This window comes from Sorex fumeus, unplaced genomic scaffold, assembly GCF_029834395.1.
Source record: "Sorex fumeus unplaced genomic scaffold, SorFum_2.1 ptg000098l, whole genome shotgun sequence".
Classification (NCBI taxonomy): domain Eukaryota; kingdom Metazoa; phylum Chordata; class Mammalia; order Eulipotyphla; family Soricidae; genus Sorex; species Sorex fumeus.
Genome location: NW_026606155.1, coordinates 53,689,756 through 53,704,145, shown reverse-complemented (window position 1 = coordinate 53,704,145; position 14,390 = coordinate 53,689,756). Strand labels below are relative to the sequence as shown.

General features: G+C 39.9%; 1 protein-coding gene across 6 annotated transcripts in view; it reads left to right on the top strand.

Annotated features, from left to right (window-relative positions):
* Positions 1–620: 620 nt before the first annotated feature.
* The window catches only part of LRFN5 (leucine rich repeat and fibronectin type III domain containing 5), a 294,340-nt gene continuing 280,570 nt past the window's right edge, over positions 621–14,390 (top strand). For all 6 annotated transcript variants that reach the window (XR_008795066.1, XM_056133643.1, XM_056133640.1 and 3 more), the window contains exon 1: positions 621–2,133. The gene's annotated coding sequence lies outside the window, so the exon portion shown is untranslated. The remainder of the gene's footprint in view (positions 2,134–14,390) is intronic.

The window sequence follows — 14,390 nt, the reverse complement described above, 5'->3', positions numbered from 1 at the left end:
CTTGCTCTCATCTAATTAGTAAGCAGATCACTATCTCCGATAATGGGACCCTGGGAGCCGGCGGCAGGTGACAGCCCTCAAGTTGGCTGCATCTCAGCTTTATCCCGCGTGCACAGCTAATGACTTTTCTCATCGCCATTAGTAGTAGCCCGACCCGGTGACACCCTTTATGCCATCACCCTCGACGAGGTCTGCAAGTTGCTCCCATCGCAAGAGATCGGGGACGCCCCTAGAAGTTCTCCTTCTTTCTCCAGTTTTACTCCTCCTCCCGCCCCAGCCTCCCACCTCCCGCGCCTCCCCTGCCGGGAGGATTCGCAGGAGCTTCGCGGGCTCTCTCCGGGAGCACTGGGTAAATCTGCTGCGAACGATTCGGGTTCACAGGCCGGCGATCCTTGGTGGGCCCCGCCGGGGTTCCCCCTGACTCTGGGGGGGATCTGGGGCGGTGCTGTAGTTCCCGTCACTGCGGCGAGGGCCGGGCCCACGGCCACGCGGCCACGCGCCCGCAGCCGCCGCCGTCGCCGCCTCTTCCATGCTGCAGCGCAGGGCGCTGCTCCTCCCGGTCGGGTGGCTGCAGGATCCCACACACGCCGCCGCCGCTTCCCGGAGTGGCCAGTCCGTCCCTTGCGGGAGACGATCGCAGCCTGAGCCTCGGACTCCCCGGGGCGCCGCGGGCCGCGGGCGGGGCGTTGTGTGCAGCGGCGCGTTGGGAGGTGGCAAGCGTGTGCAGGGCGGCCCGGACTGGGGACTCTGTGCGTGCGCGGGTGTGTGCGTGTGTTTGCGCGTGTTGTCCCTTCTTCCCCGGAGGATGTGAATGGCTCCGCTGCTGCCTGTTCCCGTAGGATGCTTGATTTGGTGGAGCTCTAGGCTGAGAGCACGACCCTTACCGAGAGAAAAGCTCAGCTGGACGGGGGTGAGGCAGACCCACAAAACCTCTCTGGAAACACAAACACACACTCAGAGGACAGCAAGAATGAAAGCTCTGGGACGATATTCGTAAAATTCCCTGTGTCCCTTCCGTTTTCCCGAAAGATGCTGGATCTTATCTACCGTTTTTAGTTCTCTTGGCCTCTGTATTTTGGAAGCCACTCTCCAACTAGCTGCGCGTGTGTGTGCCTGCGCGAGTGTATGTGTGTGTGCGCGCGCGCGAGTGTCTGATGCATTTGGCTGTCTTTTATCCAACTGCCCAGAAGCAAATGTGTAAACTCGGCGGTGCCCCTGGATGCTTGGGTTCTTCCAGAGCGCGGAGGACGCCCAGACCCATTTTCCCAGCTGGATTCGGAGCGTCTGTCTGACTGAATCCATGTGTGTGGATCACTTTACTCACAGGTTTGGAAAGCGCCAGTGTTAACCTGCTTCCAGGTACATCACAAGGTCACCAGAGGGTCTTGCAAGCTGTCCTGGTTTTGTGCATCTATACCTTCCTATCTTGGCGAGAGGATATTATCATTTCTGCCCACATCTTTTGAAGCTAAAAGTTCAGCCCTTCCAGCTGGTTTGCTATGCAAACAAGGTAACGAGGATTGTTTTTTCAGACTGCTTCACAAAATCCCCGAGTCTTCCTCAGCCCCTTCCCGTTTCTTTCCCCTCCAAAATGTCACCAGCTCCTGAGATACATGGATTTGGATTGGGGTTGGAGGAGAACTTGAAGGAAACGTGATCTAGCGGCTATGCCAAACCGCTCTCTTGGCTGCCTGGGGTCCGGTGGGCATCGAAGCCGATCCTGAGAAGTCCCCTCCTTTGCTGCTCCCTCCCCGTGCTGTGCTAGGTGTGCGTGTGCAAGTGTGAATGTGAGCGCGCGCGCGCCTGGGTGCTAGTGTGAGTGTGTTTGAGTGTGTGTCTATGTGTGCGTGCGCGGCCGCCCTGCCTCTGCCCGCTCCCCGGGCTTAGAAACGCGGGTTTCATGGGGCGATCTCCGCGGATCCCCCACCCAGTGCGACCTGCGGGCAGCGGCAGCAGTGGCAGAAGCCGCCTTTCGGACTCCCTAGGATGCGGGTGTTGAGCTATGGCAAAGGGCAGCGAAGTGACAAGCAAGACCCGCATACGACTGTGAAAGCCACCTGGAGCCACCTTGCCGGGATTGTACCTGCGGGCAGAAAGTCCTCCTACGACCGCCTTTTCCTCTAGAGGCACCAGGTAACTGCAAACGTTTGCCGCCTCACCCAGTTTCCTTCTGATCTTGTTTCTTGTGTCTTATCTGCATTGCAGGCTACTTTACTTATTAATGTTTCGAAAATCATTAGAAAAGGCTGGGTATCCGTGGGTGCTCTGCAATGTTCTAATATAATTTCAAAGAGGTGGACTCTAAATGTATACCAGAGCACTTAATCTGGCAGTGAACGCTAAGGGAATATGGATATGCTCCACCCTAAGTGATGTGGGTTAAAAAAAAAAACTGGCTTTGTTTTGAAAGCTAAGCATGTTCAACCTGCCTTAAAATGCCAGAGATTAAAATCTTGTGTTTCCTTCAGGCTATGGTTGCCACGGACCATTTGGTATCCAAGCCTCCCTAGATTGGGGAGTGCATGAGGGTGTTTGGTTTCCACCCATCATTTCAGCCAAGGATCATTTTGACCCTTCTCTACCTCTGGTGCTAGGTTGTTTTCCTTTTCTTATTGTTAAAGAGCTTGCCAGATCCTTTAGTAGTTGTAAATTACGCATCTGAAGACTTTAATCTGAAATGGAGTTTTCTTGGAACTTGCATTGCATGGAAGGGATTTATCATCAGGAGTGTGTGTTTGAAATATGGTGTTCAACGGCGAGGGTTTGCTTTTTTTTTTTTTTGTAGTAAAATAGACTCATAAAAGAAGTCATTTTTACATCTAGAGGAGTATGGATAAAACCATAACCACCATCCCACCATCCTCAACACTATCCCAGCTGTATTGTCTTGGTCTTGGAAGAGGGGCTTGGATTTCTGTGTGTTCTTTTCTATTCTTTTCTCTCTCTTTTTCCTTTGGTTTGTTTGTCTCTGTATTAAATGAATATAGAGAAATTCTGAAAAGAGCCTTCATTCTTAGAGTAGGGTGGGTATGCAACTGCCTAATTTGCATATTGGGTTTGATATATTAAAATGGAGATTCCTAGGGCCAGTTGAGACTGATCAAATTTAGTTAACTTCCCCAACACCATACCCTCACATATTATTTCTCTTATTTTCCTTGTCCAATGCCTCAGCATCCCCTTCTAAAAATTTCCCTCCCTCTAGAAAGCATTAGGATTAACAAGATAGAGCACTTGCAAAGTAGTCTCATCAATGTTTTATTTGATAGTGAAGATGGTCTGAATAATTCAGCTAAGGAGTGCTCCTTTGTCTCCCGCCTTTGGGAGCTCACTCTGGCTGCACCCAGCAGAGGATTTGACCAGGGCCCAGCACTCCAGCCAGGCACTCTGTTCTGAGAAGCGCTACTGGGACTAATCTTGGGGTTTCTCTTTTGCTACAGCTGCTTAGAAAGTGTAGGGGCGCTGCCTGCTTTCTCTCCGTTTGCTGCGTTTCTATAGATATCCATATGATGGCATTTGCAGACTACAAGCTGTCCACTAGCTAGCTGCTCGTGCAGTCCCTGCGCGTTGATGTCCCCAACTCCTCTCCAGTCTGGGCTCGGCTGCTGCTGCAGCCTTCGCAGGCTGGTGGTGCTACAAGGCCGTGGATGCAGCGGGCTTGGGGGCTGGGCTCCACCACTGCAGCTGCCAGGGCCGCGTTGACACTTTCCTGAGGCGGGGCAGGAGGGCTCAGCAGGCCCCCTGGCAGACAGCAGGCGCGTCATGGCTGAGGTGGCCGCCTGAATATGAAAGGAAGGAGGTGGAGAGACCGTGGAGGGCGGTGGTGTCCTGCCCGACTTCCTGTGCCTTCCAACCCATCCTCCAAACCCCACCCCTCCCTTGTAAATGAATATTCAGGAACAGAGGTGGAAAGCTGACTGCAAAATTATCTTGATATTCCAATGCTGCGTGAATTTTCAGGCTTCAAAATCTGAAACTGTTTTCCCTGGATTTCTATTCTTTCTTCTTTCTCCTCTTGCTCTCCTAATCAGGTCATTTATACTCCTGTTTTACCTCCAGCTGGAATATCACTATAAGGACAGCCTCCCAATCCTTCACAACGCCCCACCCTCCTCCTCCCCCAGATGGGAAGAAGAGGGCACTCTTGAGGCAGAATTGCTCTAACTGGAGCTCTAGGAAGAATCAAGAAAGGATGCAGAGGGTAACTGGATTTTAACCAAAAGACACACCACCAACACCACTGAGGACTCCAAAGGGGGCTACTCCCTGCATAAGAACTTAAAAATAGTTTGGAATTTTTGGATAAAATACAGAGAAAGCCTTTTCTTTTATCTTTTATTTCCATTTTCAGATGATTTGTACTTCCTGCATCACTCTGAAAATCTTAGAAAACTAATGAATGTGTGCCAAAAATCTGACAAGGACATTTCCCTGTCCCCTAATTTTTTACCTTTAGAATATTATTGCAACAGAAATTGCATCAGACTCATGACATTTGTAAGAAAATAAGACATCTTTGTGAATAGAATGCCTAAAAATGATGGGATGGTGGTGGAGGATATATTCTTAAGAAAATAATATTTTTCCCATCTCCATCCTGATATCACTTCCTCCTATCTTTTTCCCACCAAGTCTTGTCCTTTGACCTTATCCAGGGATATTGAGTACTAAGAAGCAAAAACATACAACTTGGTATGATCCATGTTTAAAATGCTATTTATTGCATAAGATATTACAGGGAATAGGTCTTCTAGCATATAACTTTATATATGGAAATTCATTTTAAAAAATTGCCAGCCATCTCCTCTCCCCTGACAAAAGAGATAGAATATGCAAAACAGCTTGGAGAGCCCAGTCCTGTGTACCTGGTAAACACTACAGGATTAAGATTATCAGGTATTGATAGGAAATTTCCCTTCTTTCCATAAATTAAGCCCTCTTTTGGTGACTCTCAGGAGGGCAGAACAATAGGAAAGTCTGGACACTCCATGTGACAGATGTGATCAGAAAGGCAAGTGGAAAGAAGTTGTCACTTCACTCCTGTTACTCAGTCTCTTTCATTTTGTCATTTTTTCTTTTCTCTGTTCATGAGGAAAATGACCTTGAGCAATACCAATCTGCTGTGCCCTGCACACCTTTCTCAGTATCACATGTATGAATACCACAAACACACACACACATACATACACATGCATACATACATATACACACACACTCGCACACAAACACCTTTCTCAAAAATGGGATTCCTGTGCTTAATGTGTTTTGAGATGATTCATCTAGATTTATCTGTGACACCAGCCAGAGGTGGTTTTCTGGTTTTTTTTTTTTTTTCCCTCAAGAGAGGCTAGCAAGAACTGTGGTTTCTTAAGGGATAATTGCCCCACCCTTTTACCTTATTCCATTATTTTTGCTTCTCTGTCATCAAATGCATTTTCAGAGTAAAAGCAGTTCCTGTTTATGACATCAGTGTTTAAATGATCACCATATGTTACATTAGTTTTTTACTTTTTTTCCTCATGAATGACCATCCTTTCCCTTTGTTCATTTTAGCCAGGGTTCTGATTCCTCTTGCTGCTTGAAGCACTTTTAGCTTGGTAGTTTTGCTGAGTTTTCTAACTGGTGAAATTAGGATCTTGCATTCTGCTGATACTATTGCTGTGTTGTTATGCAGTTGGAATGAGATGCTCACAGATATCTAACAATATTTCAACCTATACATAAAAATACTATGCAGTAGATTCATATTATAACCACTCAGTTATTTTAAGAGAAAAAATTTAATAAGGAAGAACATTAACCTGTATTTTTTCTCCAATTTTGAGATCAGATAAAGAAAACTATTGACACTTTAAAGGATTAGTTGAGTGAGATATTAACTCATGATTTTACTTTTTCTTAAGGGATAAATGTAACATTTTGGCCTTACATTTAGTGTTTTGTTTTTTATATTTTGCTGAAAAATAAAGATAAATTTTATTTTAAAAATAGGTGCTCTGTGACCCCTAGGATACATGACTAGTAGATAATTTTGCTAAATCATTCCACTGACACACATGTGCATTGTATTGCCTTATTCATTAAACCTTAAGGATGAAGCTACTTCTATTTCTATAGTCCACATTTTTATTCCACTGGCATCTTTCAATCATTGAGGACTATTTAAAACCTCAGGCAGTATAATTTACCCATTACATAGTGTGTGCATGGTGAAATTAAGGAGTATTATGTTTATAATTATTGAAGCTATTCTACTAGGGGTGAACTACATTTTTATGGTAAACACAAATTGTGCGTTGTGATAAAAATACAAATTTCCTATAGCAGGAGATAGAAATTTCAGAATTTAATTCAGAGATAGTTTATGTTATTTTAAGCTTTTTATTATAGTATTCCGACTGAATGTTTTTATTGAAATGTGACATGATTTAGTATTAATTATGAATATGGTTCATAAATGACAGAAAATTGCAGTGAAATTTACATGGTTATATAAATGCTCTAATATGCTACCAACACCAAATAAGTCACTTGAAAAGACTTTGTCATTTAGACTGAATACTTCATTTGAGAGATTTCTTAAATATTGTTTATGTTTATTAATTACAAAGTTCTTATAAAAGAAGTATGTTTAGTCTTGGGTCTCATGCAATTTTTTTCTTTGTGAGAGAGTATATACCACTTACTCCTTTGAATATCTGAATATCTTCTAGTGCATTTTTTGAACTTGACATTATAATCCTTTTGAAGAATAATTGTTTGAATATTAATCTATTTTAGCTTTTACAATACAAAGGGTTCTAGAAATAAATAAAGTTTAAGAATCTTTCTTTTTGCTTATTTTTTGAGGGGAGATCAAACCAGTTGGTGCTCAGGGGAGGAATCACTCCTGGCGGTACTTGGGGGACCATATGGGATGCTGGGAATTGAACCCAGGTAGGCCGCGTGCAAGGCAAACGCTCTACCCGCTGTGCTATTACTCCAGTCCCAAGAATCTTTTTTTTAATCAACTCTAGAAGTGTTTTCTGAATTCTTAAAAAACAAAAAGACTGAAATAAGTTCTAATTACTTTAACATATACTCAATTAGAAGTAGTCCATTTAATCAGGGATAGAAGCCAAAACAATATTGTTCTTGTTATTCTATTTTCACTTTGCTCTGTGAAATTCTTTTGAGGAAATTCTGGAGTTCTGAAATTTGCATACCATTTTGTCTTTGGATTACATTTTTCATGTTGATTTCTCTTTCATGTCTCAAAGTGAGTTTACATGAATGTGAGTGGGAGGATATTAATGATAGAATATTTGCAATAAAGTTATAATAGTGGGAGTCTATCGATTCTGTAAACATAAAAACTAACTTTCTCTTCTTTGGAAGTTCAGACTGGTATTTTCTTATAAATTAACACAATGTTCCCCCATAGTATAAAATGAAGTAATTAAATGGTTTATGTGATTTTTTTAGTGATTATATATTATATCAGTGCTTAGTAATTTATATGATGATTTAAAACTGAGTACATATATATATATAGTATATGAACACTACATTGAATACTGCATATGCTTTATTCTACAGAGAGATATTGATATATCACTAACATTAACTGATATTTTCACTTGAAACACTTCATTTAGTAGAAATATCACTATCTTTACAAAAAATTTGAGATTATTAAAAGACAAGTAGGATATTGACTTAAATGTCAGGCAAGTTAACATCTTATAAGTAGATATTTGGTGCTTAGACAAACGAAGGAATTTACTTTCTTAGTAACATAGTAAACATAGTAAATATAAACAAAGACATAAGCTGTAAAGGAACTGCTATTTTTATTTTAATTTGAATTTTATGTTTTGTAGTAGGGGACAGAGAGGAAATTATAAAAAAAAAAAGTTTGAGAAGTCCGCATTGTGCAGTTGTTGAAGCATGGTATTTCACAAACCCAAGTTTCAGGCCTGTGTATTTTTGAGTAAGTTATCAGCTCTCTAAGTTCTAATGTTCTCAACTATACATTTAAGCTAAGAAAATCTAGGCCATAGGGTTATTTGCAGATTTCAGTCATCTTGTTAGACACTTAGCTGCCGCCAACACACTCATCATCATTATCATCATCATTCATTCTTTCATTCACTATTTTGAGAGTGAGGGAGAAAGTAAAGGAAGTGGTAATAGAATGCTATCAGAGTGTGTGTTTGAAACCATAGACCTCAGTTCCAAGAAATGCTAGAACTCCAAGGGCCATATAGTTCCACACCAAGAGACATATAGTTCAGAAGCAAAATGATATCAGGCAGTACATCTGATTTCACTTAAGAAATTGTTGGCTATAGGATCTAGTGCACTGGAAAGTTCATGCTTATATCACTCTCACTATCCTCCTGTTGTTCATTGATTTGCTCAAACGGGCCCAGTAACATTGTGAGACTTGTTACTGTGTTTAGTATATAGAATACACCACGGGTAGCTTGCCAGGATTTGCAGTGAGGGCAAGATACTCTCAGTACCTTGCCAGGCTCTCCGAAAGGAGCCAAGGAATCAAACTCGGGTTGGCCATGTCTGCTGCATGCAAGGCAAACACCCTACCTGCTGTTTTATCACTCCAGCCCTATGCTTATGTAGACATTTCAAATCTAAATTGCTATCACCCCTTAGAAGTCTTGCATATTAAACGAGTCATTTTGACATATATTCAATTAAAACATTTCTGCCATGTTTTCATATAAACAAAGATTGAGTACCTTCAGTTATTCAAAAATGAACCCAGCTAAAGTAGATCTCCCTAGTTTTTGTATAGGTGTATTATACAATTTATTCTCTTGGTTTGAGCCAAAAATCTGGCTTCCAATGGCTTCTAAGTAATTTTAATATGGTAGGAAGGGACACAATGTACAGAACTTTCAGTGACATTATAACACAAATATTTAATCTGAGTTCTTTGTGATTTTCAACTCATACTTGCTCTGCTCATGATTAAACTATAGACTTGACTGAAATCAGGTGTGTTTCATAATTTTAAAGGTTTTGTTTTTTACCTTTAGTGTTCAATAAGTGTTATGCGTTAACTATCATAATAAATGTTTCTCATCACTTTCTTCTAGACTGACTCATTTTGAGTGTATTTATTTATTTTTATATTTTTAAATTTTTTATTTATTTATTTTTTGCTGATGCACACTACTTCAGCAAATCACTTGAGCTAACCAGTAAGTAGAATTGACAAGGTTTCCTGGAGTTTGAAATAAAGAAGCAGGTTTATGCTATAACCTCCATCTTGTACTTCTGTCAGATACTGCTATTTGAACAATGTTTGTTTCCTTTTGAACCTAGGTGGGTCATGAACTTCTTAACATGTACCTATAAGGTGCTATAACTCATTAGTCAAAGTTTGGTTACAAGATTAAAAGTGGTTATCTTTCTGAGTATAGATAAAAAGCTGAGATTTTTGATATCACATTCTATTAAGATTCTACTAGTACATTCTATTCTATAATTTACTTGTAATTATTAAAGTAGTCAAATACTTTTCCTATCAATATTGAGAGAAAAGTAGCATCAATTATAATGTGATGTTATTCATAAGAAATGCAAAAATCTATGAAATGGAGCAAGATAAAAAGAGTTGATTTCACTTTAACCTGAAGAGAATTGGACTGGCTGTCTCAAGTTTCCCTATTTGAACAAAAGTGACTGGAAGCCCTTACTTTGATTCCTTTAGCAAACATTTATTCAACATTTACTGCATGGTTAAATACTTCTATGGTGAGACATAAACACAAAAAACAGAAACAGACTGCTCTTGTGAAGGTGTTTTCTAGAGTGAAGAACATAGAGAGGCGCAACCATAGGCTAAATCAGTGTGGATGAGTTTCTCTCATCTTCTCCTTTTAATTTATCCTCAAATATTCTTGCTATTGGTTTCTAGAATATGTATCAAGTTAATTTGTGCTACCTCTTCCATACTATGTAAAACTGACCATTGGCCTCTTGACAATGTCACCAACCTCCCCGTATCAGATTTGTGTTACATATTCAGAAAGACCCTGGAGTAGTACATTTACTTGTAATTTACTTGTAATTATTAAAGTAGTAAAGGTAAAGCTGGAGCGATAGCACAGCGGGTAGGGCGTTTGCCTTGCACGCAGCCAACATGGCCGACCCGAGTTCGATTCCTCCGCCCCTCTCGGAGAGCCCGGCAAGCTACCGAGAGTATTCGATATGCCAGACACAGTAACAACAAAGTCTCCAATGGAGACGTTACTGGGCCCGCTCTAGCAAATTGATGATCAACGGGAGGGCCTTTACTTTACTTTACTATTAAAGTAGTCAAATACTTTTATATTTAGGGCAGTTTCTACTGATACTAAATTTTTCCTAACTTTTTTCATCATTCTATCTTTAGTGTGTGTTTTTTCTTATATGGGGGGGGGCGGGTAGGGGGTGGTGTTTTACCTTTTGGACCACAGCCAGATATTACCAGGACTTACTCCTGGTTTTGCTCTCAGGAATCCTTACTGACATTTGAAAGGGATATAGTAGATGCTGTAGACTCATCCTAGGTCTGCCACGTGCAAGGAAAGCAAGTATCTTACCCACTGGACCATGTACTGTTTATTATGTTTTCATATAGTTCACATTTTTTGGTGGCCCTGTTTTTCTTACTAACTCACTGAAATTTACTAATACAAGGATGGGAGCCATAGATTATCTTTCTAGACAAAACAATGAAAACAAGTAAAATTCCAAGATCATCTACACAGAGAAATGCATGAGGTTTTCTCAAGGTATTTTGTGGGAAAGCACTAGAAGATGATAATATGCTCTAGGTAATAACAGATGATGGTCACCAGAAGTAGCAGTTGTAGAAATAGCAGCATTTTCTGAGAATATACTTTTTGCTTTCCACTAATTCATGCTCTGTAGCATGCTTGGGTATGAGTGTATTTAGTTTTCAAAGGGAACATGTTGAACCTGAGTGTGGTTAATTAATGTGTTTGCCCTTGATTATACAACTGATGGCTGTTACGACTAGAATTAAAACCCAAATATTTAAGATTTTAAGGAAATGTATGATACTATAATAGTTATACTAAGTTATAATACTATGAAATTATGATGCTATATCTTTCATAACATAATGCCAGGCTATATAATAATTAAATAATACCATATTATAAAGAATACTATCATATATACTTATAATATAGCCTTGGTATATATTTATATATATATATATAAAATGAACTCTAAAGAGACTTATTTTTCCTCCTGTGCCAATTAGCTGTGTTGGTTATCAATAAATATTTTTATCCTTTATCAAGAATTACTATTCAAAGCCAACATCTGAATTTACCTTTTAGTCAATTTTTTTTCTTTGTAGTTCTTTATGATTTCCTGTGTTTATACCTGGAGTTTATGAAAGATTTTATGGATATACAATAGGGAATTCTACAGCTGTTTACTTGTATTGAAAACAAAGTGTCTGATCCTGATTTGGGGGATACTGGAGAATACACTTATCCATGACTAAGAATTTTTTTTTATTTTAAATTTGACAGTTTTGGATGATTTACTCTCAATTCTAAATTCCCACCTGCAGAACAGTTACAGTCATAGTAAATTGGCTTGCTTAGCTTAAGTAGTTAATAAACAATTGTTCCCTTAATCACTCTTCTTTGTTGAGAAGAATCAGAGAATTCTGAAATGTTAAGGGTTAGGTGGAACTTGGAAATGACTGTCATTAAAATCGTTGTATTGTCTGGAGGCCAGAGAGATAGTCCAGGGAGCAGGGCTTTAGCCTGGGATTCAGTGACCTGGTTTCCATCCCAGGCTTTTCTGGTTCCTAAACCCTACCAGAAGTGATCCTTGAATTTAGAGCTAGGAGTAAGCCTTGAGCACCATGTTGCGTGGCCTCAAAACAAACAAAAACAACAAAGCCTTTGTATTGTCTAATTGTGTTGAGCTCTGTATTTTGCTCATCTTTTTGCCATGTTATTTGCGCCAACTGCTGCTTCTGCTGCAGTTCTTAGTGAGTGCGTTGGACTTTACCCCTACTTACATTTGGGATAAGGCCAGGAAGATATCAAATGACAAACTGATTTCATCAGATTGAATCTAGATTTCTGAGTTGCTATTTCAAGGTCAGAGGACCCTGATAATGAAACTGTCACTCTTTTTTACTAGATATATTTTTTGACACAATCAACTATTTTTAGATTAAGCCTAGTGATGTGTTCTATCTAGAATTTATTCTAACCTTCTTTGGAGTTGGAGTGATAGTACAATGGGTAAGGTGCTTGCTTTTGACAGACCCATGTTCCATCCTTGGCATCCCATATGGTCCCGAAGCACCACCACAAATAATTCCTCAGTGCAGAGACTGGAGTAACTTCTGAACATGACCTGGTGTGGCCCAAAATCAAACTAAAGCAAAATTTCAAAAAGCAGGCTGCAGCCGACCCGGGTTCGATTCTTCTGTCCCTCTCAGAGAGCTTGGCAGGCTACCAAGAGTATCTCACCGACACAGCAGAGTCTGGCAAGCTCCCCGTGGCATATTCGATATGCCAAAAACAGTAACAACAATGAAGTAGAATTTGTTGGAGACGTTACTGGCGCCCGCTCGAGCAAATTGAAGATTAACAGGAAGTCAAGTGATCAAGTGATTAAGTAACAACAAGTCTCACAATAGAGATGTTATTGGTGCTGGCTTGAGCAAATCGATGAACAATGGGAGGACAGTGCTACAGGGCCTGAGAGATTGTATGGGAGGTAAGGCACTTGGTTTGATCTCCAGTATCACATACACCCCCTAAAGCACTGCATAGGAGTAAACCCTGAACCCAAAGCCATGAGTAACTCTGAGCATCACTAGGTGTGATCCTAAAACAAACAAATGGCAGGCCTTCCCATTCAATGATCTGTAATGTCCTTGTGACTTATTTTGAACAATAGATGTGTCAAAAATAATGCCTGAGTCTTCCAAGTCAAATCTTAGAGACATGGTGTAGCCTCTACTCTTCGCCTATAAAACTGTTAACATCATGTGAGGAAGTATGACTTTCCCAGATGACACTCAGCATCAATGGCAAGACAGGTATACGTGGGCATCCTGTACCATCCAGACATGTAGTAAACTTCTGGGTAATTATAGTCAATGACACATATGACATAAGCAAATAAAGTAAGTGTGACTAAATCATTATGTAATGGGATAGGAATGGAGAACAAAGATTTACCTCTTGCATAATGGTACATAGCCAACCATCATGCTCAAAATAATTTAAAGTAATGTTCTAAGATCCATAAATATTTAAATATATACTATATTTAAACATGCTTCCCCTCCACACATGAAATTTTATTTATTTTTGTAGAGACCAAATGCTCAATGGTGCTGGTTTAAGAAGTCTGTATAGTGTTAGGGATCCAACCCAGGGTGTTGTTCAGGTAAAGAATATCCTCTCACACTTGACCTTCATTCCAAAAACATCCAGGGAGTTTTGAAGAAATTGTCTCTTTCTCAAATCTTTAAAAGTGTTTCTTCATTCATAACTGTTTCAAATTCCCTCAAAATATTTTTCTTAAGATGTTTACTGATATAGTTGAGAATGATTACTTAATTTTGTTTAGTATACTTCCTCCTGTACTCATCACTAAAGCTTGGTCAAGCATAAATAAGGTTTCCCTGAAAGGTTGCTTGTTCTATATCTCTAAGTATAATTCCATATACCTAATCTCAAGGGAGAATTTAAAATTGTATATACAAGTTTTACTTGTGCTTGGTTTGGTTCAGAGTGACATTTTTGTCACTTATCCAAGATTCATTTCTCGTTCTAATTATGTCCTAGTTATTTATATTTACTCTACATTTCTTCCATAAATTAAATTGAGATTGCACAATTACTTTACTCTAAGACTTCATTTATACCTCATTTTATTTCATAATGTTCTTATTTATGTATCAAACTTACACTACAAGAGTTTGACATACTATTTTGGGTGAAATAAGGTGCAGAATATAGGCCACAGGGCAGTACAATTATAATGTTTTTAACTTTCTAATTAAAATTATTTTTATTTGAAAAAATACACAACAATAAAATGAAAGTAGACAAATTAACTACTCTTACTTCCAGTAATAGACATATATTTGTGAGGGGGTGTGTGGGAATGCATGTTACATTGACCTGATATTTGATGAATATAATGATGAATTTTAAAGTCATCCTGAAATATGCTTAGTGTCGAATTATAATTTTGAATTTTATTTCTATTTGCTCGAGCGGGCCCAGTAACGTCTCCATTGGAGACTTTGTTGTTACTGTGTCTGGCATATTGAATACTCTCGGTAGCTTGCCGGGCTCTCCGAGAGGGGCGGAGGAATTTCTATT